Source organism: Conger conger, unplaced genomic scaffold (assembly GCF_963514075.1).
Source record: "Conger conger unplaced genomic scaffold, fConCon1.1 SCAFFOLD_86, whole genome shotgun sequence".
In the NCBI taxonomy this organism is placed as follows: Eukaryota; Metazoa; Chordata; class Actinopteri; order Anguilliformes; family Congridae; genus Conger; species Conger conger.
This window is the reverse complement of record NW_026890491.1, coordinates 113,066-140,000: the sequence shown is the minus strand read 5'-3', so window position 1 is coordinate 140,000 and position 26,935 is coordinate 113,066. Positions and strand designations below refer to the sequence as shown.

General features: G+C 53.6%; 36 non-coding genes and 3 pseudogenes across 36 annotated transcripts; all 39 read right to left on the bottom strand.

Annotated features, from left to right (window-relative positions):
• Positions 1-3,665: 3,665 nt before the first annotated feature.
• On the bottom strand, positions 3,666-3,782 carry LOC133120419 (U5 spliceosomal RNA). The gene has a single exon (XR_009707299.1). It is a non-coding gene; the product is annotated as a U5 spliceosomal RNA (small nuclear RNA).
• Positions 3,783-4,141: 359 nt separating this feature from the next.
• Positions 4,142-4,332, bottom strand: LOC133120314 (U2 spliceosomal RNA). The gene has a single exon (XR_009707210.1). It is a non-coding gene; the product is annotated as a U2 spliceosomal RNA (small nuclear RNA).
• A 433-nt stretch (positions 4,333-4,765) lies between these two features.
• Positions 4,766-4,882, bottom strand: LOC133120418 (U5 spliceosomal RNA). The gene has a single exon (XR_009707298.1). It is a non-coding gene; the product is annotated as a U5 spliceosomal RNA (small nuclear RNA).
• Positions 4,883-5,241: 359 nt separating this feature from the next.
• Positions 5,242-5,432, bottom strand: LOC133120313 (U2 spliceosomal RNA). Its single transcript, XR_009707209.1, has one exon. It is a non-coding gene; the product is annotated as a U2 spliceosomal RNA (small nuclear RNA).
• Positions 5,433-5,865: 433 nt separating this feature from the next.
• Positions 5,866-5,982, bottom strand: LOC133120417 (U5 spliceosomal RNA). Its single transcript, XR_009707297.1, has one exon. It is a non-coding gene; the product is annotated as a U5 spliceosomal RNA (small nuclear RNA).
• Positions 5,983-6,341: 359 nt separating this feature from the next.
• Positions 6,342-6,532, bottom strand: LOC133120312 (U2 spliceosomal RNA). The gene has a single exon (XR_009707208.1). It is a non-coding gene; the product is annotated as a U2 spliceosomal RNA (small nuclear RNA).
• A 433-nt stretch (positions 6,533-6,965) lies between these two features.
• Positions 6,966-7,082, bottom strand: LOC133120416 (U5 spliceosomal RNA). Its single transcript, XR_009707296.1, has one exon. It is a non-coding gene; the product is annotated as a U5 spliceosomal RNA (small nuclear RNA).
• A 359-nt stretch (positions 7,083-7,441) lies between these two features.
• On the bottom strand, positions 7,442-7,632 carry LOC133120311 (U2 spliceosomal RNA). The gene has a single exon (XR_009707207.1). It is a non-coding gene; the product is annotated as a U2 spliceosomal RNA (small nuclear RNA).
• Positions 7,633-8,065: 433 nt separating this feature from the next.
• On the bottom strand, positions 8,066-8,182 carry LOC133120414 (U5 spliceosomal RNA). The gene has a single exon (XR_009707294.1). It is a non-coding gene; the product is annotated as a U5 spliceosomal RNA (small nuclear RNA).
• Positions 8,183-8,541: 359 nt separating this feature from the next.
• LOC133120310 (U2 spliceosomal RNA) lies at positions 8,542-8,732 on the bottom strand. The gene has a single exon (XR_009707206.1). It is a non-coding gene; the product is annotated as a U2 spliceosomal RNA (small nuclear RNA).
• Positions 8,733-9,165: 433 nt separating this feature from the next.
• LOC133120413 (U5 spliceosomal RNA) lies at positions 9,166-9,282 on the bottom strand. Its single transcript, XR_009707293.1, has one exon. It is a non-coding gene; the product is annotated as a U5 spliceosomal RNA (small nuclear RNA).
• Positions 9,283-9,641: 359 nt separating this feature from the next.
• On the bottom strand, positions 9,642-9,832 carry LOC133120309 (U2 spliceosomal RNA). The gene has a single exon (XR_009707205.1). It is a non-coding gene; the product is annotated as a U2 spliceosomal RNA (small nuclear RNA).
• A 433-nt stretch (positions 9,833-10,265) lies between these two features.
• LOC133120412 (U5 spliceosomal RNA) lies at positions 10,266-10,382 on the bottom strand. Its single transcript, XR_009707292.1, has one exon. It is a non-coding gene; the product is annotated as a U5 spliceosomal RNA (small nuclear RNA).
• Positions 10,383-10,741: 359 nt separating this feature from the next.
• On the bottom strand, positions 10,742-10,932 carry LOC133120308 (U2 spliceosomal RNA). Its single transcript, XR_009707204.1, has one exon. It is a non-coding gene; the product is annotated as a U2 spliceosomal RNA (small nuclear RNA).
• A 433-nt stretch (positions 10,933-11,365) lies between these two features.
• LOC133120411 (U5 spliceosomal RNA) lies at positions 11,366-11,482 on the bottom strand. Its single transcript, XR_009707291.1, has one exon. It is a non-coding gene; the product is annotated as a U5 spliceosomal RNA (small nuclear RNA).
• Positions 11,483-11,841: 359 nt separating this feature from the next.
• LOC133120307 (U2 spliceosomal RNA) lies at positions 11,842-12,032 on the bottom strand. The gene has a single exon (XR_009707203.1). It is a non-coding gene; the product is annotated as a U2 spliceosomal RNA (small nuclear RNA).
• A 433-nt stretch (positions 12,033-12,465) lies between these two features.
• On the bottom strand, positions 12,466-12,582 carry LOC133120410 (U5 spliceosomal RNA). Its single transcript, XR_009707290.1, has one exon. It is a non-coding gene; the product is annotated as a U5 spliceosomal RNA (small nuclear RNA).
• A 359-nt stretch (positions 12,583-12,941) lies between these two features.
• On the bottom strand, positions 12,942-13,132 carry LOC133120305 (U2 spliceosomal RNA). Its single transcript, XR_009707201.1, has one exon. It is a non-coding gene; the product is annotated as a U2 spliceosomal RNA (small nuclear RNA).
• Positions 13,133-13,565: 433 nt separating this feature from the next.
• On the bottom strand, positions 13,566-13,682 carry LOC133120408 (U5 spliceosomal RNA). The gene has a single exon (XR_009707288.1). It is a non-coding gene; the product is annotated as a U5 spliceosomal RNA (small nuclear RNA).
• A 359-nt stretch (positions 13,683-14,041) lies between these two features.
• LOC133120304 (U2 spliceosomal RNA) lies at positions 14,042-14,232 on the bottom strand. The gene has a single exon (XR_009707200.1). It is a non-coding gene; the product is annotated as a U2 spliceosomal RNA (small nuclear RNA).
• Positions 14,233-14,665: 433 nt separating this feature from the next.
• LOC133120407 (U5 spliceosomal RNA) lies at positions 14,666-14,782 on the bottom strand. The gene has a single exon (XR_009707287.1). It is a non-coding gene; the product is annotated as a U5 spliceosomal RNA (small nuclear RNA).
• Positions 14,783-15,141: 359 nt separating this feature from the next.
• LOC133120321 (U2 spliceosomal RNA) lies at positions 15,142-15,319 on the bottom strand (annotated as a pseudogene).
• A 2,269-nt stretch (positions 15,320-17,588) lies between these two features.
• On the bottom strand, positions 17,589-17,696 carry LOC133120335 (U2 spliceosomal RNA; annotated as a pseudogene).
• Positions 17,697-18,129: 433 nt separating this feature from the next.
• On the bottom strand, positions 18,130-18,246 carry LOC133120406 (U5 spliceosomal RNA). The gene has a single exon (XR_009707286.1). It is a non-coding gene; the product is annotated as a U5 spliceosomal RNA (small nuclear RNA).
• Positions 18,247-18,605: 359 nt separating this feature from the next.
• LOC133120303 (U2 spliceosomal RNA) lies at positions 18,606-18,796 on the bottom strand. The gene has a single exon (XR_009707199.1). It is a non-coding gene; the product is annotated as a U2 spliceosomal RNA (small nuclear RNA).
• Positions 18,797-19,229: 433 nt separating this feature from the next.
• LOC133120405 (U5 spliceosomal RNA) lies at positions 19,230-19,346 on the bottom strand. Its single transcript, XR_009707285.1, has one exon. It is a non-coding gene; the product is annotated as a U5 spliceosomal RNA (small nuclear RNA).
• Positions 19,347-19,705: 359 nt separating this feature from the next.
• LOC133120302 (U2 spliceosomal RNA) lies at positions 19,706-19,896 on the bottom strand. The gene has a single exon (XR_009707198.1). It is a non-coding gene; the product is annotated as a U2 spliceosomal RNA (small nuclear RNA).
• Positions 19,897-20,329: 433 nt separating this feature from the next.
• Positions 20,330-20,446, bottom strand: LOC133120403 (U5 spliceosomal RNA). The gene has a single exon (XR_009707284.1). It is a non-coding gene; the product is annotated as a U5 spliceosomal RNA (small nuclear RNA).
• Positions 20,447-20,805: 359 nt separating this feature from the next.
• Positions 20,806-20,996, bottom strand: LOC133120301 (U2 spliceosomal RNA). Its single transcript, XR_009707197.1, has one exon. It is a non-coding gene; the product is annotated as a U2 spliceosomal RNA (small nuclear RNA).
• A 433-nt stretch (positions 20,997-21,429) lies between these two features.
• Positions 21,430-21,546, bottom strand: LOC133120402 (U5 spliceosomal RNA). The gene has a single exon (XR_009707283.1). It is a non-coding gene; the product is annotated as a U5 spliceosomal RNA (small nuclear RNA).
• A 359-nt stretch (positions 21,547-21,905) lies between these two features.
• LOC133120462 (U2 spliceosomal RNA) lies at positions 21,906-22,096 on the bottom strand. The gene has a single exon (XR_009707340.1). It is a non-coding gene; the product is annotated as a U2 spliceosomal RNA (small nuclear RNA).
• A 433-nt stretch (positions 22,097-22,529) lies between these two features.
• LOC133120401 (U5 spliceosomal RNA) lies at positions 22,530-22,646 on the bottom strand. The gene has a single exon (XR_009707282.1). It is a non-coding gene; the product is annotated as a U5 spliceosomal RNA (small nuclear RNA).
• A 359-nt stretch (positions 22,647-23,005) lies between these two features.
• Positions 23,006-23,196, bottom strand: LOC133120461 (U2 spliceosomal RNA). The gene has a single exon (XR_009707339.1). It is a non-coding gene; the product is annotated as a U2 spliceosomal RNA (small nuclear RNA).
• Positions 23,197-23,629: 433 nt separating this feature from the next.
• Positions 23,630-23,746, bottom strand: LOC133120400 (U5 spliceosomal RNA). The gene has a single exon (XR_009707281.1). It is a non-coding gene; the product is annotated as a U5 spliceosomal RNA (small nuclear RNA).
• A 359-nt stretch (positions 23,747-24,105) lies between these two features.
• LOC133120460 (U2 spliceosomal RNA) lies at positions 24,106-24,296 on the bottom strand. Its single transcript, XR_009707338.1, has one exon. It is a non-coding gene; the product is annotated as a U2 spliceosomal RNA (small nuclear RNA).
• Positions 24,297-24,729: 433 nt separating this feature from the next.
• On the bottom strand, positions 24,730-24,846 carry LOC133120399 (U5 spliceosomal RNA). The gene has a single exon (XR_009707280.1). It is a non-coding gene; the product is annotated as a U5 spliceosomal RNA (small nuclear RNA).
• Positions 24,847-25,205: 359 nt separating this feature from the next.
• On the bottom strand, positions 25,206-25,415 carry LOC133120329 (U2 spliceosomal RNA; annotated as a pseudogene).
• An 829-nt stretch (positions 25,416-26,244) lies between these two features.
• LOC133120398 (U5 spliceosomal RNA) lies at positions 26,245-26,361 on the bottom strand. The gene has a single exon (XR_009707279.1). It is a non-coding gene; the product is annotated as a U5 spliceosomal RNA (small nuclear RNA).
• Positions 26,362-26,720: 359 nt separating this feature from the next.
• LOC133120459 (U2 spliceosomal RNA) lies at positions 26,721-26,911 on the bottom strand. Its single transcript, XR_009707337.1, has one exon. It is a non-coding gene; the product is annotated as a U2 spliceosomal RNA (small nuclear RNA).
• Positions 26,912-26,935: the final 24 nt, after the last annotated feature.

Genomic DNA, 26,935 nt, shown 5'->3' with positions numbered 1-26,935 from the left:
GCCTCTGTCCTGCACCACCCCCTCTATAAAATTTAGCACCTCCCCCACCCTTTCCTCCTCCACCTCCTTTTCCCCAAATAAATTACTGTAAAACTCCTCCACCACCCTTAGCATGCCCTCGGTATCAGTATTTAAAACTCCATCTTCTCCCTTCAGACCTTTCATTAAAATATTTCTTGATAAAATCTTTTTAAAAAAGAATCGAGTACATTTTTCTCCTTCATCTATCTCTTTCTCTTTGCTTCTAAAAATGATGCTTTGGCATTTCTTCTCCATTAAAAACTCCATCTCTCTTTCCACTTCTTTGTATTCTTCTTTAAAATCAAACCCCATATTTATTAAGTTCCCGTACCTATTTAATCTTTTTTGTAGTCCCACCCACACCCTCCTCTCCTTTGCTTTTTCCTCCCTCCCCTGTTTAATAAAAAATCCCTTTATTTGTTTTTTTACCCACTCCCACCACTCAGCCCGGGTCTCATAAAAACATTGGAGGGTCCGCCATTCTTCATACACTTCATTAAAAGCCATCACTACTGCCGGGTCCTCCAACAACCGGCAGTTCAGTTTCCATATTCCCCTGCCGACTGCTACACCTGACTTCACAGCCAGGGAGCAGCACAGCAGGGAATGGTCTGAGTAGAATACCGGGCTCAGAGACGATGCCAGACCAGCAAAACCCCTGGCAAAGAGGAAGTCAATCCTCGATGCCCGGGATCCATCACTCGTGCGCCAGGTAAAACCCTCCTGCCCCGGGTTAAGAGCAGAATAAATATCTGTGAGTTTAAAATCATTAATTAAATTTTTCAAATAAAAAGACGTTTTGTCCATTTTAAAATCGTCCCCTGCTCCCCTCCGCCCAGCCCTGTTTAAAACGCAATTAAAATCCCCAACCAATAGCAGAGGAGCTCTCCCTAAAAGATATGTGGGGAGCTCCTGAAGGAGCTCCCAGCGCTCCTGCTTCCCCTGCGGGCAATAAATATTCACAAGGTTAAAAGTAATTTCATTAAAAGAGAGAGATACTGTTAAAACTCTGCCTGTTCTCACCACTGTGCTCCCCTTCACCTCAATATTTCTGTTCTTCACCAGCACTGCCACACCATCCGCCCGATTGGAGTGGGAGCCGCTCCAGAGAGACGGCCCCTGCTGCCATAGGACCTCCCACATCCTGTAGGAGGAGCGATATGGCAGCCCACACTCCTGTAGGCAAATCACATCTGCTTGCACACTTTCCAAAGCACACAACACAGATCTTGCCCTCTTTAATGTCCTCACGCTGCACACATTAATGGTCGCCACCGTGAGGGGCATGTGCTGGGAAGCCATTTTATTAAAATTTCTTTTTAAATTAAGAAGTGAGGGTTAAAACAGGCAGAAAGAATTAAAAACACCACGAAGTTAAAAGAAATGCCATACTCACCATCACTTTAAAACCCCACCGCCACCTGCTGGTGACCCAGCAGATGACGATGGTTCAGTCTCTGATATGTAGGGGGCCTGGTTTTGTCCTTGCTCCGGGTAGATTGGGGAGGAGCCCGATGACCCGCTGTCTGACAGCCCAGCCATCAGGCCCCACCTCTCCCTCACCCCCCTTTTCTTTCTTTCCACCCCTTCCGTTCCAGTCTCTGCACCTCTTTTGCGGACAATTCCTTCCACCAACATTTCCTCATCACTCTCCCCCTCTGTTACAGTCTCCATGAAGACTGCGTCAGAGTCGGAGTCAGAGTACAGAGACTCGACGGGTTCACAGGCCCTTTCTTTCTCCCTGTTCTCCCCCTCCTTCACTTCCACCTCCTCACCTGCACCTTCTTTCCCGGCCACGCCCACACTCATTCCCTCATTAACCTTCACATTCACACCACCTGCCTCTCCCTCGTTCTCTCTCACATTCTCACCAGCACCCTTTCCACCAGCCGCGCCCACACTCGTTCCCTCATTTACTCCCTCATTCTCACCTGCACTCTTCCCACCAGCCACGCCCACACTCATTCCCTCGTTTGTGCACCCATTCACTCCACCTGCCTCTCCCTCATTCTCTCCCACATTCTCACTCACTCCACTCGTTCCAGCCACACCCTGACCACCATTCTCCCCTTCTGCCCCTTCTTGGGCTTCCTCACCCTTTCCCTCTTCCTTCTCCTCCTGCTCCTTCCTCATGGCCTCCCCCTCCTCCCGCTGCCTCTCCCGGGCGTCAGCCCTCGCCTGCTTGGCCCTGTTAGCGTAGGAATCAGGGCAATCTCTGAACAGGTGGTTTGACGACCTGCAGAGATTGCACCTGATTCCATTTTTGCAATCAGCGGCGAGGTGCCCCACCTCCCTGCACCGATTGCAAAAAATGACCTGGCAGGCCTCTGCCAGGTGACCGTAGGCCCCACATTTCCTACACAGTTTCGGCTGGCCTTGATAAAAGACCAGCCCTCTATTTTCCCCCAGCACAATGAGGGAGGGCAGGTGTCTCAAACCCCCATAACCGGTTCTGTCCTCCACCAATTTCGCGGGAACCTTCCAGCTCCCCGTCCAGATACCGTCTACATCAATGATTTTCTGGGCTGGCCCCCTAACGAGACAGTAGTTGGCCAGCCACGCAACCAGGTCTTCTGGCTCCACTGTCTCATTGTACAACTTAAAAATAATGTGCTTCACGGAGTCATCTGTGAGCCTCTCAATGTCGAACATTGAGAAGCTCTCTTTAATGTTTTCTATTGAGTTCCAGAAGGAACCCAACAGCTGAGGGGTGCGGAAGCTTACATCAAAGCCCCGACCCCTCGGGAGCACAACCAAGCAGTTTATGTCTCCCGGCACAAACTTTAAGGCTCCCATGAGAAGCTTCCTGGAGAAGTCCAAACGGGACATCTCCAGGAGCTTCCCTTCCTTCTCCTTTAGGGAGAAACGCACACAGCAGTGCCTCCGGGCGCCGACCCTAGCAGCCGCCATCCCGGATACGCCACCACACAAATTTCACCACACTACAAACAAATCTACACAGACCTCCAACAAACCAAGCAACAAAGAAAAGCAAGCCCAAAAAGGGCCTTACCCTCCCGGAGGACCCCCTCACTCCTCCTCTCCGGTTGGGCTCTTAACACAATCTACACACAAAAAAAGACGCAAGCAACACAAGCAACAAAAAGACAACTATTATTTACTTACTTTTTTTTTTTTGAGCGTGACAAGACTCCTCTCCCACCAACCAACGATTCGACCGCCTATCTTAGCCAAAAGGCCGAGAAGCGATAACCGCACACTGGCCCCTGCCGACGGCGCCCTCCCGGTGGCCCCGGACCGCGCTCGGGGGAAGACGCCACCTGGCCCAGGGGCCGGCCCCCCTCCCCGCCTTCCCAAGAACCCTGCGCACGCACTGACTGGCCGGTCGGCGAGCTACCGTAACGACCGGACTCAGCTGGCTCCTCCCACCAAGATCCACTGTCCTCCACTGGCAGGCACAGCCGCCAAAAACACTCGACACATACCGAGTACGCTGTTACGTACTTACTACCGAGTCACTTACCGAATAGCTGCTCTCTAGGCAGCGACCAAAGCTATTTAGCGAGCGGGGCATCGATCGCACGCGGCAAGCAGGCGATAAGCCAGAAACGAGCAAGTCGGCGACTCGCAAGCAACCCGCATACCTGTCGCACATTGCCGTCTGTCCTTAAACCGTTCGAAGTTGCCCCGCCCTGTGGACGGAGCATCCAAAAATAGCACAAACTCAGGTGCGTTCCTCTCCACGGAAATCTTTAGTAAAAGGCGAAAGATTTGTGCGTGCTGAAGAGAAACCCGAGCGAAATGTGACCTTTCAGCGCACCAGGCGCCTCCGGCCCCCTTCCCAGCCACTCCCCATGACCCGTGGTTGCCACTGCCGCCAGCCGGCCGGACAGACAATCCGAGAGGGAAGGTGGGAAAAGCGAGACAGCGCAATGACAACAAACAGTTACGTCCCGCACAGAAAACTACATCATTTTGCTAAAAAACAGAGGCAAGCACACTTACAACAAGGGCACATATTCACCCTATTTACAACACAATTTACATACATACAAAATAAACAAACAAACAAACAAACAAACAAAAAGGGGGAAGAACAGGGCAACCCACCCACCTAGTAAAGGACAACAAAACACAACCTTTTTTTGCACAAAACTTGGAGAGGCGCACCGTTCCCGAACGCACTGCAATAACGGGTCGATGCTTGAAGCGGACGGAGCAAGCTCCTTCTCCGACTCCCTGTGCCAAAAATCCGTTTAATATATAGTCCCCTGATAGGGGACGTATCAGATATTAAACTGATAAGAACAGATACTACACTTGATCTTAGCCAAAAGGCCGAGAAGCGATAACCGCACACTGGCCCCTGCCGACGGCGCCCTCCCGGTGGCCCCGGACCGCGCTCGGGGGAAGACGCCACCTGGCCCAGGGGCCGGCCCCCCTCCCCGCCTTCCCAAGAACCCTGCGCACGCACTGACTGGCCGGTCGGCGAGCTACCGTAACGACCGGACTCAGCTGGCTCCTCCCACCAAGATCCACTGTCCTCCACTGGCAGGCACAGCCGCCAAAAACACTCGACACATACCGAGTACGCTGTTACGTACTTACTACCGAGTCACTTACCGAATAGCTGCTCTCTAGGCAGCGACCAAAGCTATTTAGCGAGCGGGGCATCGATCGCACGCGGCAAGCAGGCGATAAGCCAGAAACGAGCAAGTCGGCGACTCGCAAGCAACCCGCATACCTGTCGCACATTGCCGTCTGTCCTTAAACCGTTCGAAGTTGCCCCGCCCTGTGGACGGAGCATCCAAAAATAGCACAAACTCAGGTGCGTTCCTCTCCACGGAAATCTTTAGTAAAAGGCGAAAGATTTGTGCGTGCTGAAGAGAAACCCGAGCGAAATGTGACCTTTCAGCGCACCAGGCGCCTCCGGCCCCCTTCCCAGCCACTCCCCATGACCCGTGGTTGCCACTGCCGCCAGCCGGCCGGACAGACAATCCGAGAGGGAAGGTGGGAAAAGCGAGACAGCGCAATGACAACAAACAGTTACGTCCCGCACAGAAAACTACATCATTTTGCTAAAAAACAGAGGCAAGCACACTTACAACAAGGGCACATATTCACCCTATTTACAACACAATTTACATACATACAAAATAAACAAACAAACAAACAAACAAACAAAAAGGGGGAAGAACAGGGCAACCCACCCACCTAGTAAAGGACAACAAAACACAACCTTTTTTTGCACAAAACTTGGAGAGGCGCACCGTTCCCGAACGCACTGCAATAACGGGTCGATGCTTGAAGCGGACGGAGCAAGCTCCTTCTCCGACTCCCTGTGCCAAAAATCCGTTTAATATATAGTCCCCTGATAGGGGACGTATCAGATATTAAACTGATAAGAACAGATACTACACTTGATCTTAGCCAAAAGGCCGAGAAGCGATAACCGCACACTGGCCCCTGCCGACGGCGCCCTCCCGGTGGCCCCGGACCGCGCTCGGGGGAAGACGCCACCTGGCCCAGGGGCCGGCCCCCCTCCCCGCCTTCCCAAGAACCCTGCGCACGCACTGACTGGCCGGTCGGCGAGCTACCGTAACGACCGGACTCAGCTGGCTCCTCCCACCAAGATCCACTGTCCTCCACTGGCAGGCACAGCCGCCAAAAACACTCGACACATACCGAGTACGCTGTTACGTACTTACTACCGAGTCACTTACCGAATAGCTGCTCTCTAGGCAGCGACCAAAGCTATTTAGCGAGCGGGGCATCGATCGCACGCGGCAAGCAGGCGATAAGCCAGAAACGAGCAAGTCGGCGACTCGCAAGCAACCCGCATACCTGTCGCACATTGCCGTCTGTCCTTAAACCGTTCGAAGTTGCCCCGCCCTGTGGACGGAGCATCCAAAAATAGCACAAACTCAGGTGCGTTCCTCTCCACGGAAATCTTTAGTAAAAGGCGAAAGATTTGTGCGTGCTGAAGAGAAACCCGAGCGAAATGTGACCTTTCAGCGCACCAGGCGCCTCCGGCCCCCTTCCCAGCCACTCCCCATGACCCGTGGTTGCCACTGCCGCCAGCCGGCCGGACAGACAATCCGAGAGGGAAGGTGGGAAAAGCGAGACAGCGCAATGACAACAAACAGTTACGTCCCGCACAGAAAACTACATCATTTTGCTAAAAAACAGAGGCAAGCACACTTACAACAAGGGCACATATTCACCCTATTTACAACACAATTTACATACATACAAAATAAACAAACAAACAAACAAACAAACAAAAAGGGGGAAGAACAGGGCAACCCACCCACCTAGTAAAGGACAACAAAACACAACCTTTTTTTGCACAAAACTTGGAGAGGCGCACCGTTCCCGAACGCACTGCAATAACGGGTCGATGCTTGAAGCGGACGGAGCAAGCTCCTTCTCCGACTCCCTGTGCCAAAAATCCGTTTAATATATAGTCCCCTGATAGGGGACGTATCAGATATTAAACTGATAAGAACAGATACTACACTTGATCTTAGCCAAAAGGCCGAGAAGCGATAACCGCACACTGGCCCCTGCCGACGGCGCCCTCCCGGTGGCCCCGGACCGCGCTCGGGGGAAGACGCCACCTGGCCCAGGGGCCGGCCCCCCTCCCCGCCTTCCCAAGAACCCTGCGCACGCACTGACTGGCCGGTCGGCGAGCTACCGTAACGACCGGACTCAGCTGGCTCCTCCCACCAAGATCCACTGTCCTCCACTGGCAGGCACAGCCGCCAAAAACACTCGACACATACCGAGTACGCTGTTACGTACTTACTACCGAGTCACTTACCGAATAGCTGCTCTCTAGGCAGCGACCAAAGCTATTTAGCGAGCGGGGCATCGATCGCACGCGGCAAGCAGGCGATAAGCCAGAAACGAGCAAGTCGGCGACTCGCAAGCAACCCGCATACCTGTCGCACATTGCCGTCTGTCCTTAAACCGTTCGAAGTTGCCCCGCCCTGTGGACGGAGCATCCAAAAATAGCACAAACTCAGGTGCGTTCCTCTCCACGGAAATCTTTAGTAAAAGGCGAAAGATTTGTGCGTGCTGAAGAGAAACCCGAGCGAAATGTGACCTTTCAGCGCACCAGGCGCCTCCGGCCCCCTTCCCAGCCACTCCCCATGACCCGTGGTTGCCACTGCCGCCAGCCGGCCGGACAGACAATCCGAGAGGGAAGGTGGGAAAAGCGAGACAGCGCAATGACAACAAACAGTTACGTCCCGCACAGAAAACTACATCATTTTGCTAAAAAACAGAGGCAAGCACACTTACAACAAGGGCACATATTCACCCTATTTACAACACAATTTACATACATACAAAATAAACAAACAAACAAACAAACAAACAAAAAGGGGGAAGAACAGGGCAACCCACCCACCTAGTAAAGGACAACAAAACACAACCTTTTTTTGCACAAAACTTGGAGAGGCGCACCGTTCCCGAACGCACTGCAATAACGGGTCGATGCTTGAAGCGGACGGAGCAAGCTCCTTCTCCGACTCCCTGTGCCAAAAATCCGTTTAATATATAGTCCCCTGATAGGGGACGTATCAGATATTAAACTGATAAGAACAGATACTACACTTGATCTTAGCCAAAAGGCCGAGAAGCGATAACCGCACACTGGCCCCTGCCGACGGCGCCCTCCCGGTGGCCCCGGACCGCGCTCGGGGGAAGACGCCACCTGGCCCAGGGGCCGGCCCCCCTCCCCGCCTTCCCAAGAACCCTGCGCACGCACTGACTGGCCGGTCGGCGAGCTACCGTAACGACCGGACTCAGCTGGCTCCTCCCACCAAGATCCACTGTCCTCCACTGGCAGGCACAGCCGCCAAAAACACTCGACACATACCGAGTACGCTGTTACGTACTTACTACCGAGTCACTTACCGAATAGCTGCTCTCTAGGCAGCGACCAAAGCTATTTAGCGAGCGGGGCATCGATCGCACGCGGCAAGCAGGCGATAAGCCAGAAACGAGCAAGTCGGCGACTCGCAAGCAACCCGCATACCTGTCGCACATTGCCGTCTGTCCTTAAACCGTTCGAAGTTGCCCCGCCCTGTGGACGGAGCATCCAAAAATAGCACAAACTCAGGTGCGTTCCTCTCCACGGAAATCTTTAGTAAAAGGCGAAAGATTTGTGCGTGCTGAAGAGAAACCCGAGCGAAATGTGACCTTTCAGCGCACCAGGCGCCTCCGGCCCCCTTCCCAGCCACTCCCCATGACCCGTGGTTGCCACTGCCGCCAGCCGGCCGGACAGACAATCCGAGAGGGAAGGTGGGAAAAGCGAGACAGCGCAATGACAACAAACAGTTACGTCCCGCACAGAAAACTACATCATTTTGCTAAAAAACAGAGGCAAGCACACTTACAACAAGGGCACATATTCACCCTATTTACAACACAATTTACATACATACAAAATAAACAAACAAACAAACAAACAAACAAAAAGGGGGAAGAACAGGGCAACCCACCCACCTAGTAAAGGACAACAAAACACAACCTTTTTTTGCACAAAACTTGGAGAGGCGCACCGTTCCCGAACGCACTGCAATAACGGGTCGATGCTTGAAGCGGACGGAGCAAGCTCCTTCTCCGACTCCCTGTGCCAAAAATCCGTTTAATATATAGTCCCCTGATAGGGGACGTATCAGATATTAAACTGATAAGAACAGATACTACACTTGATCTTAGCCAAAAGGCCGAGAAGCGATAACCGCACACTGGCCCCTGCCGACGGCGCCCTCCCGGTGGCCCCGGACCGCGCTCGGGGGAAGACGCCACCTGGCCCAGGGGCCGGCCCCCCTCCCCGCCTTCCCAAGAACCCTGCGCACGCACTGACTGGCCGGTCGGCGAGCTACCGTAACGACCGGACTCAGCTGGCTCCTCCCACCAAGATCCACTGTCCTCCACTGGCAGGCACAGCCGCCAAAAACACTCGACACATACCGAGTACGCTGTTACGTACTTACTACCGAGTCACTTACCGAATAGCTGCTCTCTAGGCAGCGACCAAAGCTATTTAGCGAGCGGGGCATCGATCGCACGCGGCAAGCAGGCGATAAGCCAGAAACGAGCAAGTCGGCGACTCGCAAGCAACCCGCATACCTGTCGCACATTGCCGTCTGTCCTTAAACCGTTCGAAGTTGCCCCGCCCTGTGGACGGAGCATCCAAAAATAGCACAAACTCAGGTGCGTTCCTCTCCACGGAAATCTTTAGTAAAAGGCGAAAGATTTGTGCGTGCTGAAGAGAAACCCGAGCGAAATGTGACCTTTCAGCGCACCAGGCGCCTCCGGCCCCCTTCCCAGCCACTCCCCATGACCCGTGGTTGCCACTGCCGCCAGCCGGCCGGACAGACAATCCGAGAGGGAAGGTGGGAAAAGCGAGACAGCGCAATGACAACAAACAGTTACGTCCCGCACAGAAAACTACATCATTTTGCTAAAAAACAGAGGCAAGCACACTTACAACAAGGGCACATATTCACCCTATTTACAACACAATTTACATACATACAAAATAAACAAACAAACAAACAAACAAACAAAAAGGGGGAAGAACAGGGCAACCCACCCACCTAGTAAAGGACAACAAAACACAACCTTTTTTTGCACAAAACTTGGAGAGGCGCACCGTTCCCGAACGCACTGCAATAACGGGTCGATGCTTGAAGCGGACGGAGCAAGCTCCTTCTCCGACTCCCTGTGCCAAAAATCCGTTTAATATATAGTCCCCTGATAGGGGACGTATCAGATATTAAACTGATAAGAACAGATACTACACTTGATCTTAGCCAAAAGGCCGAGAAGCGATAACCGCACACTGGCCCCTGCCGACGGCGCCCTCCCGGTGGCCCCGGACCGCGCTCGGGGGAAGACGCCACCTGGCCCAGGGGCCGGCCCCCCTCCCCGCCTTCCCAAGAACCCTGCGCACGCACTGACTGGCCGGTCGGCGAGCTACCGTAACGACCGGACTCAGCTGGCTCCTCCCACCAAGATCCACTGTCCTCCACTGGCAGGCACAGCCGCCAAAAACACTCGACACATACCGAGTACGCTGTTACGTACTTACTACCGAGTCACTTACCGAATAGCTGCTCTCTAGGCAGCGACCAAAGCTATTTAGCGAGCGGGGCATCGATCGCACGCGGCAAGCAGGCGATAAGCCAGAAACGAGCAAGTCGGCGACTCGCAAGCAACCCGCATACCTGTCGCACATTGCCGTCTGTCCTTAAACCGTTCGAAGTTGCCCCGCCCTGTGGACGGAGCATCCAAAAATAGCACAAACTCAGGTGCGTTCCTCTCCACGGAAATCTTTAGTAAAAGGCGAAAGATTTGTGCGTGCTGAAGAGAAACCCGAGCGAAATGTGACCTTTCAGCGCACCAGGCGCCTCCGGCCCCCTTCCCAGCCACTCCCCATGACCCGTGGTTGCCACTGCCGCCAGCCGGCCGGACAGACAATCCGAGAGGGAAGGTGGGAAAAGCGAGACAGCGCAATGACAACAAACAGTTACGTCCCGCACAGAAAACTACATCATTTTGCTAAAAAACAGAGGCAAGCACACTTACAACAAGGGCACATATTCACCCTATTTACAACACAATTTACATACATACAAAATAAACAAACAAACAAACAAACAAACAAAAAGGGGGAAGAACAGGGCAACCCACCCACCTAGTAAAGGACAACAAAACACAACCTTTTTTTGCACAAAACTTGGAGAGGCGCACCGTTCCCGAACGCACTGCAATAACGGGTCGATGCTTGAAGCGGACGGAGCAAGCTCCTTCTCCGACTCCCTGTGCCAAAAATCCGTTTAATATATAGTCCCCTGATAGGGGACGTATCAGATATTAAACTGATAAGAACAGATACTACACTTGATCTTAGCCAAAAGGCCGAGAAGCGATAACCGCACACTGGCCCCTGCCGACGGCGCCCTCCCGGTGGCCCCGGACCGCGCTCGGGGGAAGACGCCACCTGGCCCAGGGGCCGGCCCCCCTCCCCGCCTTCCCAAGAACCCTGCGCACGCACTGACTGGCCGGTCGGCGAGCTACCGTAACGACCGGACTCAGCTGGCTCCTCCCACCAAGATCCACTGTCCTCCACTGGCAGGCACAGCCGCCAAAAACACTCGACACATACCGAGTACGCTGTTACGTACTTACTACCGAGTCACTTACCGAATAGCTGCTCTCTAGGCAGCGACCAAAGCTATTTAGCGAGCGGGGCATCGATCGCACGCGGCAAGCAGGCGATAAGCCAGAAACGAGCAAGTCGGCGACTCGCAAGCAACCCGCATACCTGTCGCACATTGCCGTCTGTCCTTAAACCGTTCGAAGTTGCCCCGCCCTGTGGACGGAGCATCCAAAAATAGCACAAACTCAGGTGCGTTCCTCTCCACGGAAATCTTTAGTAAAAGGCGAAAGATTTGTGCGTGCTGAAGAGAAACCCGAGCGAAATGTGACCTTTCAGCGCACCAGGCGCCTCCGGCCCCCTTCCCAGCCACTCCCCATGACCCGTGGTTGCCACTGCCGCCAGCCGGCCGGACAGACAATCCGAGAGGGAAGGTGGGAAAAGCGAGACAGCGCAATGACAACAAACAGTTACGTCCCGCACAGAAAACTACATCATTTTGCTAAAAAACAGAGGCAAGCACACTTACAACAAGGGCACATATTCACCCTATTTACAACACAATTTACATACATACAAAATAAACAAACAAACAAACAAACAAACAAAAAGGGGGAAGAACAGGGCAACCCACCCACCTAGTAAAGGACAACAAAACACAACCTTTTTTTGCACAAAACTTGGAGAGGCGCACCGTTCCCGAACGCACTGCAATAACGGGTCGATGCTTGAAGCGGACGGAGCAAGCTCCTTCTCCGACTCCCTGTGCCAAAAATCCGTTTAATATATAGTCCCCTGATAGGGGACGTATCAGATATTAAACTGATAAGAACAGATACTACACTTGATCTTAGCCAAAAGGCCGAGAAGCGATAACCGCACACTGGCCCCTGCCGACGGCGCCCTCCCGGTGGCCCCGGACCGCGCTCGGGGGAAGACGCCACCTGGCCCAGGGGCCGGCCCCCCTCCCCGCCTTCCCAAGAACCCTGCGCACGCACTGACTGGCCGGTCGGCGAGCTACCGTAACGACCGGACTCAGCTGGCTCCTCCCACCAAGATCCACTGTCCTCCACTGGCAGGCACAGCCGCCAAAAACACTCGACACATACCGAGTACGCTGTTACGTACTTACTACCGAGTCACTTACCGAATAGCTGCTCTCTAGGCAGCGACCAAAGCTATTTAGCGAGCGGGGCATCGATCGCACGCGGCAAGCAGGCGATAAGCCAGAAACGAGCAAGTCGGCGACTCGCAAGCAACCCGCATACCTGTCGCACATTGCCGTCTGTCCTTAAACCGTTCGAAGTTGCCCCGCCCTGTGGACGGAGCATCCAAAAATAGCACAAACTCAGGTGCGTTCCTCTCCACGGAAATCTTTAGTAAAAGGCGAAAGATTTGTGCGTGCTGAAGAGAAACCCGAGCGAAATGTGACCTTTCAGCGCACCAGGCGCCTCCGGCCCCCTTCCCAGCCACTCCCCATGACCCGTGGTTGCCACTGCCGCCAGCCGGCCGGACAGACAATCCGAGAGGGAAGGTGGGAAAAGCGAGACAGCGCAATGACAACAAACAGTTACGTCCCGCACAGAAAACTACATCATTTTGCTAAAAAACAGAGGCAAGCACACTTACAACAAGGGCACATATTCACCCTATTTACAACACAATTTACATACATACAAAATAAACAAACAAACAAACAAACAAACAAAAAGGGGGAAGAACAGGGCAACCCACCCACCTAGTAAAGGACAACAAAACACAACCTTTTTTTGCACAAAACTTGGAGAGGCGCACCGTTCCCGAACGCACTGCAATAACGGGTCGATGCTTGAAGCGGACGGAGCAAGCTCCTTCTCCGACTCCCTGTGCCAAAAATCCGTTTAATATATAGTCCCCTGATAGGGGACGTATCAGATATTAAACTGATAAGAACAGATACTACACTTGATCTTAGCCAAAAGGCCGAGAAGCGATAACCGCACACTGGCCCCTGCCGACGGCGCCCTCCCGGTGGCCCCGGACCGCGCTCGGGGGAAGACGCCACCTGGCCCAGGGGCCGGCCCCCCTCCCCGCCTTCCCAAGAACCCTGCGCACGCACTGACTGGCCGGTCGGCGAGCTACCGTAACGACCGGACTCAGCTGGCTCCTCCCACCAAGATCCACTGTCCTCCACTGGCAGGCACAGCCGCCAAAAACACTCGACACATACCGAGTACGCTGTTACGTACTTACTACCGAGTCACTTACCGAATAGCTGCTCTCTAGGCAGCGACCAAAGCTATTTAGCGAGCGGGGCATCGATCGCACGCGGCAAGCAGGCGATAAGCCAGAAACGAGCAAGTCGGCGACTCGCAAGCAACCCGCATACCTGTCGCACATTGCCGTCTGTCCTTAAACCGTTCGAAGTTGCCCCGCCCTGTGGACGGAGCATCCAAAAATAGCACAAACTCAGGTGCGTTCCTCTCCACGGAAATCTTTAGTAAAAGGCGAAAGATTTGTGCGTGCTGAAGAGAAACCCGAGCGAAATGTGACCTTTCAGCGCACCAGGCGCCTCCGGCCCCCTTCCCAGCCACTCCCCATGACCCGTGGTTGCCACTGCCGCCAGCCGGCCGGACAGACAATCCGAGAGGGAAGGTGGGAAAAGCGAGACAGCGCAATGACAACAAACAGTTACGTCCCGCACAGAAAACTACATCATTTTGCTAAAAAACAGAGGCAAGCACACTTACAACAAGGGCACATATTCACCCTATTTACAACACAATTTACATACATACAAAATAAACAAACAAACAAACAAACAAACAAAAAGGGGGAAGAACAGGGCAACCCACCCACCTAGTAAAGGACAACAAAACACAACCTTTTTTTGCACAAAACTTGGAGAGGCGCACCGTTCCCGAACGCACTGCAATAACGGGTCGATGCTTGAAGCGGACGGAGCAAGCTCCTTCTCCGACTCCCTGTGCCAAAAATCCGTTTAATATATAGTCCCCTGATAGGGGACGTATCAGATATTAAACTGATAAGAACAGATACTACACTTGATCTTAGCCAAAAGGCCGAGAAGCGATAACCGCACACTGGCCCCTGCCGACGGCGCCCTCCCGGTGGCCCCGGACCGCGCTCGGGGGAAGACGCCACCTGGCCCAGGGGCCGGCCCCCCTCCCCGCCTTCCCAAGAACCCTGCGCACGCACTGACTGGCCGGTCGGCGAGCTACCGTAACGACCGGACTCAGCTGGCTCCTCCCACCAAGATCCACTGTCCTCCACTGGCAGGCACAGCCGCCAAAAACACTCGACACATACCGAGTACGCTGTTACGTACTTACTACCGAGTCACTTACCGAATAGCTGCTCTCTAGGCAGCGACCAAAGCTATTTAGCGAGCGGGGCATCGATCGCACGCGGCAAGCAGGCGATAAGCCAGAAACGAGCAAGTCGGCGACTCGCAAGCAACCCGCATACCTGTCGCACATTGCCGTCTGTCCTTAAACCGTTCGAAGTTGCCCCGCCCTGTGGACGGAGCATCCAAAAATAGCACAAACTCAGGTGCGTTCCTCTCCACGGAAATCTTTAGTAAAAGGCGAAAGATTTGTGCGTGCTGAAGAGAAACCCGAGCGAAATGTGACCTTTCAGCGCACCAGGCGCCTCCGGCCCCCTTCCCAGCCACTCCCCATGACCCGTGGTTGCCACTGCCGCCAGCCGGCCGGACAGACAATCCGAGAGGGAAGGTGGGAAAAGCGAGACAGCGCAATGACAACAAACAGTTACGTCCCGCACAGAAAACTACATCATTTTGCTAAAAAACAGAGGCAAGCACACTTACAACAAGGGCACATATTCACCCTATTTACAACACAATTTACATACATACAAAATAAACAAACAAACAAACAAACAAACAAAAAGGGGGAAGAACAGGGCAACCCACCCACCTAGTAAAGGACAACAAAACACAACCTTTTTTTGCACAAAACTTGGAGAGGCGCACCGTTCCCGAACGCACTGCAATAACGGGTCGATGCTTGAAGCGGACGGAGCAAGCTCCTTCTCCGACTCCCTGTGCCAAAAATCCGTTTAATATATAGTCCCCTGATAGGGGACGTATCAGATATTAAACTGATAAGAACAGATTTTTTTTTTTTATATTTAAATTATTTTATTGGTCCGCACCAAACTCATTTCATTTACATACAAACAATAACCAAACAAAATCCAAACCACATCCTCTTCACAAATGTAAACTCAAAACCCCACCCTCCCCGGAAGTCCCAACACATTCCCACTGTACAAACACATTTCAAACCAAACAAAAACAGAACAGAAACAACCATACAACACAAAAGCAGCACCAACAAACAAAACCTTTCAACAAACATTTTATCCCTCCACTCCTACATCGCCTTACCTTACAAATACTGAACAACAAAAACCAAAACACATCCTCTTGACAAAAGTAAAACCAAACCCCCCCCCTGAAGTCCCAAAGTCCCAACACATTCCCACTGTACAAACACATTTCAAACCAAACAAAAACAGAACAGAAACAACCATACAACACAAAAGCGGCACCAACAAACAAAAACTTTCCAAAAAACATTTTATCCCTCCACTCCTACATCGCCTTACCTTACAAATACTGAACAACAAAAACCAAAACACATCCTCTTGACAAAAGTAAAACTCAAAACCCCTCCCTCCCCTGAAGTCCCAAAGTCCCAACACATTCCCACTGTACAAACACATTTCAAACCAAACAAAAACAGCCATACACTAACAATGGCAGCACAAACAAACCCACAAAAAAACCCTTCAAAACCCTTATATCCCCACACTCCCACACTCCAAAAAGAAAACCCTTCCATTCCAACGAAAAAACAAAACAAAACACAAGCCCCCCCGCCATCACAGGCCAAAACCCCCCCCCCTCCCTCCCCCTTCCTCCTCACAATCCAGGAACGGTACCTCATTCGGGGGCCTCTGCTGGACCGGCCCCTCATCGTACCCACACTCGGACAGGGGGGAAGCCATGTCCCACACCAGGCTCTCACCGCTCGACACATCCGTGGAGTCCCCAGAGTCCAGGTGCAATCCCCCCCTGACCACACCGAGCCTAACCTTCTTCTTCTTCTTCTTCTTCTTCTCCTTCTCCCCCGGGGATCCGCTCTCCCCGCTTGTGCTCTCCACCGCCAGCTCCTCAATGGCTTCCGCCCAAGTGGGGGTGCGGCTGCGTTTCACCCCCCCCTCCAGGCCTCCTTCCTCCGCCCCAGCTGCCCCTGCACACACTGCCCCAAAGGCTCTCTCTGGGGGTGCCTTCCCCGCTGCCTCCACTTGGCCCACCACCTCTGCTCCACCCAGGGCCGGCACTGCTCTGCCTGCCTTCCCCTCTCCCCTCCTGGCCCGAGGACGTGGGGTGGGGGGCACTTCTCCCGATGCCGGCGCTGAGGAAGCTGAAGCCTCCAGCTCCGACTCCTCCACCACCTCCTCAACCGCCTTCTCCGCCACAGGAGCTACCTCCGCCGCTGGCTTGCTTCCCCGTCTCGGCACTCCCTCCTCCACTCCTCCAGGGGGCGCTGCCTCAGCAGGAGCAGCACTGCCCTGCTCACGTCCCTGCTCCTCTGCCTGGCTCTGCTGCCCCTCCCCCTGCGCTTCCTCCTCCCCACCACCAGGGGGAGCCGGCTGTCCTCCTGCTGCCTCGGCGTAGGTGCGCCTCCGGGCCGGGCAGTCCCGGATCAGGTGTTCCCCACTCCCGCACAGATGGCACTTCCTTCCTGCCGGGCACTCGCGTGCCGCATGGCCTTCCTCCCCACATGCCAAACACACAAACGAACTGCAGTCTTTTCCCATGTGGCCATACTTGAGGCACCTCCTGCAGTATGTAGGTAGGCCGGAATAGGTAAGAAAACCTTTATCCGGCCCGATGGAAAATACTGCAGGCAGATGCCTCACACCGCCCACCGCGTTCTCTTCTGGCCTGAGCCTCACCAGGACCTGCCTCTTCCCGTTCCACACCCCAAAACGATTCCGCATCCTCACTTCCGTCCTCAACACGGTGCTATATCTTCCCAAAAAAACCTCCACCTCCCTCGCCGTCACAAACGGGTTGTACGTCAGCAGGGTAACCAGCTTCACATCTCTTGAAAACAGCGGCTCCATATTAATTCCCTTTAAAACCTCTGCCTCCTTCCGTTCTTTGTAGGCCTCAAAAACCTCCAAACACAGGCCCTCACTCTCCAAAGTTACATCAAACAGGCCTCTGCTCGGATAATCCTGCACACAGTACATCTGCTCCACTCCAACCTCAAAAAAATCTTTAAAGAGCCTTACTACAACATACTGCAAGTCCACCTTCCGTCTCTCCTCCGTCGCAACCTGCAGCCGAATTGTATTCCTCCTCCTCAGTGTTCCTCCTGGCATCTCCGGTCCTGGAGCATCCATGGTCCCGCACGAAAAAAGCCTCTGGATCGCGACCCTCGTTTCCGTCTGATAAGAACAGATACTACACTTGATCTTAGCCAAAAGGCCGAGAAGCGATAACCGCACACTGGCCCCTGCCGACGGCGCCCTCCCGGTGGCCCCGGACCGCGCTCGGGGGAAGACGCCACCTGGCCCAGGGGCCGGCCCCCCTCCCCGCCTTCCCAAGAACCCTGCGCACGCACTGACTGGCCGGTCGGCGAGCTACCGTAACGACCGGACTCAGCTGGCTCCTCCCACCAAGATCCACTGTCCTCCACTGGCAGGCACAGCCGCCAAAAACACTCGACACATACCGAGTACGCTGTTACGTACTTACTACCGAGTCACTTACCGAATAGCTGCTCTCTAGGCAGCGACCAAAGCTATTTAGCGAGCGGGGCATCGATCGCACGCGGCAAGCAGGCGATAAGCCAGAAACGAGCAAGTCGGCGACTCGCAAGCAACCCGCATACCTGTCGCACATTGCCGTCTGTCCTTAAACCGTTCGAAGTTGCCCCGCCCTGTGGACGGAGCATCCAAAAATAGCACAAACTCAGGTGCGTTCCTCTCCACGGAAATCTTTAGTAAAAGGCGAAAGATTTGTGCGTGCTGAAGAGAAACCCGAGCGAAATGTGACCTTTCAGCGCACCAGGCGCCTCCGGCCCCCTTCCCAGCCACTCCCCATGACCCGTGGTTGCCACTGCCGCCAGCCGGCCGGACAGACAATCCGAGAGGGAAGGTGGGAAAAGCGAGACAGCGCAATGACAACAAACAGTTACGTCCCGCACAGAAAACTACATCATTTTGCTAAAAAACAGAGGCAAGCACACTTACAACAAGGGCACATATTCACCCTATTTACAACACAATTTACATACATACAAAATAAACAAACAAACAAACAAACAAACAAAAAGGGGGAAGAACAGGGCAACCCACCCACCTAGTAAAGGACAACAAAACACAACCTTTTTTTGCACAAAACTTGGAGAGGCGCACCGTTCCCGAACGCACTGCAATAACGGGTCGATGCTTGAAGCGGACGGAGCAAGCTCCTTCTCCGACTCCCTGTGCCAAAAATCCGTTTAATATATAGTCCCCTGATAGGGGACGTATCAGATATTAAACTGATAAGAACAGATACTACACTTGATCTTAGCCAAAAGGCCGAGAAGCGATAACCGCACACTGGCCCCTGCCGACGGCGCCCTCCCGGTGGCCCCGGACCGCGCTCGGGGGAAGACGCCACCTGGCCCAGGGGCCGGCCCCCCTCCCCGCCTTCCCAAGAACCCTGCGCACGCACTGACTGGCCGGTCGGCGAGCTACCGTAACGACCGGACTCAGCTGGCTCCTCCCACCAAGATCCACTGTCCTCCACTGGCAGGCACAGCCGCCAAAAACACTCGACACATACCGAGTACGCTGTTACGTACTTACTACCGAGTCACTTACCGAATAGCTGCTCTCTAGGCAGCGACCAAAGCTATTTAGCGAGCGGGGCATCGATCGCACGCGGCAAGCAGGCGATAAGCCAGAAACGAGCAAGTCGGCGACTCGCAAGCAACCCGCATACCTGTCGCACATTGCCGTCTGTCCTTAAACCGTTCGAAGTTGCCCCGCCCTGTGGACGGAGCATCCAAAAATAGCACAAACTCAGGTGCGTTCCTCTCCACGGAAATCTTTAGTAAAAGGCGAAAGATTTGTGCGTGCTGAAGAGAAACCCGAGCGAAATGTGACCTTTCAGCGCACCAGGCGCCTCCGGCCCCCTTCCCAGCCACTCCCCATGACCCGTGGTTGCCACTGCCGCCAGCCGGCCGGACAGACAATCCGAGAGGGAAGGTGGGAAAAGCGAGACAGCGCAATGACAACAAACAGTTACGTCCCGCACAGAAAACTACATCATTTTGCTAAAAAACAGAGGCAAGCACACTTACAACAAGGGCACATATTCACCCTATTTACAACACAATTTACATACATACAAAATAAACAAACAAACAAACAAACAAACAAAAAGGGGGAAGAACAGGGCAACCCACCCACCTAGTAAAGGACAACAAAACACAACCTTTTTTTGCACAAAACTTGGAGAGGCGCACCGTTCCCGAACGCACTGCAATAACGGGTCGATGCTTGAAGCGGACGGAGCAAGCTCCTTCTCCGACTCCCTGTGCCAAAAATCCGTTTAATATATAGTCCCCTGATAGGGGACGTATCAGATATTAAACTGATAAGAACAGATACTACACTTGATCTTAGCCAAAAGGCCGAGAAGCGATAACCGCACACTGGCCCCTGCCGACGGCGCCCTCCCGGTGGCCCCGGACCGCGCTCGGGGGAAGACGCCACCTGGCCCAGGGGCCGGCCCCCCTCCCCGCCTTCCCAAGAACCCTGCGCACGCACTGACTGGCCGGTCGGCGAGCTACCGTAACGACCGGACTCAGCTGGCTCCTCCCACCAAGATCCACTGTCCTCCACTGGCAGGCACAGCCGCCAAAAACACTCGACACATACCGAGTACGCTGTTACGTACTTACTACCGAGTCACTTACCGAATAGCTGCTCTCTAGGCAGCGACCAAAGCTATTTAGCGAGCGGGGCATCGATCGCACGCGGCAAGCAGGCGATAAGCCAGAAACGAGCAAGTCGGCGACTCGCAAGCAACCCGCATACCTGTCGCACATTGCCGTCTGTCCTTAAACCGTTCGAAGTTGCCCCGCCCTGTGGACGGAGCATCCAAAAATAGCACAAACTCAGGTGCGTTCCTCTCCACGGAAATCTTTAGTAAAAGGCGAAAGATTTGTGCGTGCTGAAGAGAAACCCGAGCGAAATGTGACCTTTCAGCGCACCAGGCGCCTCCGGCCCCCTTCCCAGCCACTCCCCATGACCCGTGGTTGCCACTGCCGCCAGCCGGCCGGACAGACAATCCGAGAGGGAAGGTGGGAAAAGCGAGACAGCGCAATGACAACAAACAGTTACGTCCCGCACAGAAAACTACATCATTTTGCTAAAAAACAGAGGCAAGCACACTTACAACAAGGGCACATATTCACCCTATTTACAACACAATTTACATACATACAAAATAAACAAACAAACAAACAAACAAACAAAAAGGGGGAAGAACAGGGCAACCCACCCACCTAGTAAAGGACAACAAAACACAACCTTTTTTTGCACAAAACTTGGAGAGGCGCACCGTTCCCGAACGCACTGCAATAACGGGTCGATGCTTGAAGCGGACGGAGCAAGCTCCTTCTCCGACTCCCTGTGCCAAAAATCCGTTTAATATATAGTCCCCTGATAGGGGACGTATCAGATATTAAACTGATAAGAACAGATACTACACTTGATCTTAGCCAAAAGGCCGAGAAGCGATAACCGCACACTGGCCCCTGCCGACGGCGCCCTCCCGGTGGCCCCGGACCGCGCTCGGGGGAAGACGCCACCTGGCCCAGGGGCCGGCCCCCCTCCCCGCCTTCCCAAGAACCCTGCGCACGCACTGACTGGCCGGTCGGCGAGCTACCGTAACGACCGGACTCAGCTGGCTCCTCCCACCAAGATCCACTGTCCTCCACTGGCAGGCACAGCCGCCAAAAACACTCGACACATACCGAGTACGCTGTTACGTACTTACTACCGAGTCACTTACCGAATAGCTGCTCTCTAGGCAGCGACCAAAGCTATTTAGCGAGCGGGGCATCGATCGCACGCGGCAAGCAGGCGATAAGCCAGAAACGAGCAAGTCGGCGACTCGCAAGCAACCCGCATACCTGTCGCACATTGCCGTCTGTCCTTAAACCGTTCGAAGTTGCCCCGCCCTGTGGACGGAGCATCCAAAAATAGCACAAACTCAGGTGCGTTCCTCTCCACGGAAATCTTTAGTAAAAGGCGAAAGATTTGTGCGTGCTGAAGAGAAACCCGAGCGAAATGTGACCTTTCAGCGCACCAGGCGCCTCCGGCCCCCTTCCCAGCCACTCCCCATGACCCGTGGTTGCCACTGCCGCCAGCCGGCCGGACAGACAATCCGAGAGGGAAGGTGGGAAAAGCGAGACAGCGCAATGACAACAAACAGTTACGTCCCGCACAGAAAACTACATCATTTTGCTAAAAAACAGAGGCAAGCACACTTACAACAAGGGCACATATTCACCCTATTTACAACACAATTTACATACATACAAAATAAACAAACAAACAAACAAACAAACAAAAAGGGGGAAGAACAGGGCAACCCACCCACCTAGTAAAGGACAACAAAACACAACCTTTTTTTGCACAAAACTTGGAGAGGCGCACCGTTCCCGAACGCACTGCAATAACGGGTCGATGCTTGAAGCGGACGGAGCAAGCTCCTTCTCCGACTCCCTGTGCCAAAAATCCGTTTAATATATAGTCCCCTGATAGGGGACGTATCAGATATTAAACTGATAAGAACAGATACTACACTTGATCTTAGCCAAAAGGCCGAGAAGCGATAACCGCACACTGGCCCCTGCCGACGGCGCCCTCCCGGTGGCCCCGGACCGCGCTCGGGGGAAGACGCCACCTGGCCCAGGGGCCGGCCCCCCTCCCCGCCTTCCCAAGAACCCTGCGCACGCACTGACTGGCCGGTCGGCGAGCTACCGTAACGACCGGACTCAGCTGGCTCCTCCCACCAAGATCCACTGTCCTCCACTGGCAGGCACAGCCGCCAAAAACACTCGACACATACCGAGTACGCTGTTACGTACTTACTACCGAGTCACTTACCGAATAGCTGCTCTCTAGGCAGCGACCAAAGCTATTTAGCGAGCGGGGCATCGATCGCACGCGGCAAGCAGGCGATAAGCCAGAAACGAGCAAGTCGGCGACTCGCAAGCAACCCGCATACCTGTCGCACATTGCCGTCTGTCCTTAAACCGTTCGAAGTTGCCCCGCCCTGTGGACGGAGCATCCAAAAATAGCACAAACTCAGGTGCGTTCCTCTCCACGGAAATCTTTAGTAAAAGGCGAAAGATTTGTGCGTGCTGAAGAGAAACCCGAGCGAAATGTGACCTTTCAGCGCACCAGGCGCCTCCGGCCCCCTTCCCAGCCACTCCCCATGACCCGTGGTTGCCACTGCCGCCAGCCGGCCGGACAGACAATCCGAGAGGGAAGGTGGGAAAAGCGAGACAGCGCAATGACAACAAACAGTTACGTCCCGCACAGAAAACTACATCATTTTGCTAAAAAACAGAGGCAAGCACACTTACAACAAGGGCACATATTCACCCTATTTACAACACAATTTACATACATACAAAATAAACAAACAAACAAACAAACAAACAAAAAGGGGGAAGAACAGGGCAACCCACCCACCTAGTAAAGGACAACAAAACACAACCTTTTTTTGCACAAAACTTGGAGAGGCGCACCGTTCCCGAACGCACTGCAATAACGGGTCGATGCTTGAAGCGGACGGAGCAAGCTCCTTCTCCGACTCCCTGTGCCAAAAATCCGTTTAATATATAGTCCCCTGATAGGGGACGTATCAGATATTAAACTGATAAGAACAGATACTACACTTGATCTTAGCCAAAAGGCCGAGAAGCGATAACCGCACACTGGCCCCTGCCGACGGCGCCCTCCCGGTGGCCCCGGACCGCGCTCGGGGGAAGACGCCACCTGGCCCAGGGGCCGGCCCCCCTCCCCGCCTTCCCAAGAACCCTGCGCACGCACTGACTGGCCGGTCGGCGAGCTACCGTAACGACCGGACTCAGCTGGCTCCTCCCACCAAGATCCACTGTCCTCCACTGGCAGGCACAGCCGCCAAAAACACTCGACACATACCGAGTACGCTGTTACGTACTTACTACCGAGTCACTTACCGAATAGCTGCTCTCTAGGCAGCGACCAAAGCTATTTAGCGAGCGGGGCATCGATCGCACGCGGCAAGCAGGCGATAAGCCAGAAACGAGCAAGTCGGCGACTCGCAAGCAACCCGCATACCTGTCGCACATTGCCGTCTGTCCTTAAACCGTTCGAAGTTGCCCCGCCCTGTGGACGGAGCATCCAAAAATAGCACAAACTCAGGTGCGTTCCTCTCCACGGAAATCTTTAGTAAAAGGCGAAAGATTTGTGCGTGCTGAAGAGAAACCCGAGCGAAATGTGACCTTTCAGCGCACCAGGCGCCTCCGGCCCCCTTCCCAGCCACTCCCCATGACCCGTGGTTGCCACTGCCGCCAGCCGGCCGGACAGACAATCCGAGAGGGAAGGTGGGAAAAGCGAGACAGCGCAATGACAACAAACAGTTACGTCCCGCACAGAAAACTACATCATTTTGCTAAAAAACAGAGGCAAGCACACTTACAACAAGGGCACATATTCACCCTATTTACAACACAATTTACATACATACAAAATAAACAAACAAACAAACAAACAAACAAAAAGGGGGAAGAACAGGGCAACCCACCCACCTAGTAAAGGACAACAAAACACAACCTTTTTTTGCACAAAACTTGGAGAGGCGCACCGTTCCCGAACGCACTGCAATAACGGGTCGATGCTTGAAGCGGACGGAGCAAGCTCCTTCTCCGACTCCCTGTGCCAAAAATCCGTTTAATATATAGTCCCCTGATAGGGGACGTATCAGATATTAAACTGATAAGAACAGATACTACACTTGATCTTAGCCAAAAGGCCGAGAAGCGATAACCGCACACTGGCCCCTGCCGACGGCGCCCTCCCGGTGGCCCCGGACCGCGCTCGGGGGAAGACGCCACCTGGCCCAGGGGCCGGCCCCCCTCCCCGCCTTCCCAAGAACCCTGCGCACGCACTGACTGGCCGGTCGGCGAGCTACCGTAACGACCGGACTCAGCTGGCTCCTCCCACCAAGATCCACTGTCCTCCACTGGCAGGCACAGCCGCCAAAAACACTCGACACATACCGAGTACGCTGTTACGTACTTACTACCGAGTCACTTACCGAATAGCTGCTCTCTAGGCAGCGACCAAAGCTATTTAGCGAGCGGGGCATCGATCGCACGCGGCAAGCAGGCGATAAGCCAGAAACGAGCAAGTCGGCGACTCGCAAGCAACCCGCATACCTGTCGCACATTGCCGTCTGTCCTTAAACCGTTCGAAGTTGCCCCGCCCTGTGGACGGAGCATCCAAAAATAGCACAAACTCAGGTGCGTTCCTCTCCACGGAAATCTTTAGTAAAAGGCGAAAGATTTGTGCGTGCTGAAGAGAAACCCGAGCGAAATGTGACCTTTCAGCGCACCAGGCGCCTCCGGCCCCCTTCCCAGCCACTCCCCATGACCCGTGGTTGCCACTGCCGCCAGCCGGCCGGACAGACAATCCGAGAGGGAAGGTGGGAAAAGCGAGACAGCGCAATGACAACAAACAGTTACGTCCCGCACAGAAAACTACATCATTTTGCTAAAAAACAGAGGCAAGCACACTTACAACAAGGGCACATATTCACCCTATTTACAACACAATTTACATACATACAAAATAAACAAACAAACAAACAAACAAACAAAAAGGGGGAAGAACAGGGCAACCCACCCACCTAGTAAAGGACAACAAAACACAACCTTTTTTTGCACAAAACTTGGAGAGGCGCACCGTTCCCGAACGCACTGCAATAACGGGTCGATGCTTGAAGCGGACGGAGCAAGCTCCTTCTCCGACTCCCTGTGCCAAAAATCCGTTTAATATATAGTCCCCTGATAGGGGACGTATCAGATATTAAACTGATAAGAACAGATTTTTTTTTTTTTTTTTTTTTTTTTTTTTTTTGTGGTGAAGCTCAAAGTCAAGGCATTAGCGTTGGCTAAGAGTTTTACCTTTTTATTATTAAATCTACTCTAACTAAGCCTATTCACATATGTACAACAACGCCGTTGTCCGAATCAAAATCCAAGTCAATCCATATCCAAATCCAATTTCCAGTAGCAATAAATCCAATCAGATAACCCCGAAGGGTACAATTCAAGCCCCCGAAGGGTTCAATTCAGGCCCCGAAGGGTACATTTCTAACCCCGAAGGGTACTAGTCTATCAGGGGGAACCTAAAAACCCCCGATCGCTCCTCACCACCAGGCCGAAGCCTGGCTTGAGAGCAGGTGGAGTACGCTCCAGACCTCCGGCAGAGACCCTAGGGGATCCATGAACCATCATGGATCTTACCCTTGATCTTAGCCAAAAGGCCGAGAAGCGATAACCGCACACTGGCCCCTGCCGACGGCGCCCTCCCGGTGGCCCCGGACCGCGCTCGGGGGAAGACGCCACCTGGCCCAGGGGCCGGCCCCCCTCCCCGCCTTCCCAAGAACCCTGCGCACGCACTGACTGGCCGGTCGGCGAGCTACCGTAACGACCGGACTCAGCTGGCTCCTCCCACCAAGATCCACTGTCCTCCACTGGCAGGCACAGCCGCCAAAAACACTCGACACATACCGAGTACGCTGTTACGTACTTACTACCGAGTCACTTACCGAATAGCTGCTCTCTAGGCAGCGACCAAAGCTATTTAGCGAGCGGGGCATCGATCGCACGCGGCAAGCAGGCGATAAGCCAGAAACGAGCAAGTCGGCGACTCGCAAGCAACCCGCATACCTGTCGCACATTGCCGTCTGTCCTTAAACCGTTCGAAGTTGCCCCGCCCTGTGGACGGAGCATCCAAAAATAGCACAAACTCAGGTGCGTTCCTCTCCACGGAAATCTTTAGTAAAAGGCGAAAGATTTGTGCGTGCTGAAGAGAAACCCGAGCGAAATGTGACCTTTCAGCGCACCAGGCGCCTCCGGCCCCCTTCCCAGCCACTCCCCATGACCCGTGGTTGCCACTGCCGCCAGCCGGCCGGACAGACAATCCGAGAGGGAAGGTGGGAAAAGCGAGACAGCGCAATGACAACAAACAGTTACGTCCCGCACAGAAAACTACATCATTTTGCTAAAAAACAGAGGCAAGCACACTTACAACAAGGGCACATATTCACCCTATTTACAACACAATTTACATACATACAAAATAAACAAACAAACAAACAAACAAACAAAAAGGGGGAAGAACAGGGCAACCCACCCACCTAGTAAAGGACAACAAAACACAACCTTTTTTTGCACAAAACTTGGAGAGGCGCACCGTTCCCGAACGCACTGCAATAACGGGTCGATGCTTGAAGCGGACGGAGCAAGCTCCTTCTCCGACTCCCTGTGCCAAAAATCCGTTTAATATATAGTCCCCTGATAGGGGACGTATCAGATATTAAACTGATAAGAACAGATACTACACTTGATCTTAGCCAAAAGGCCGAGAAGCGATAACCGCACACTGGCCCCTGCCGAC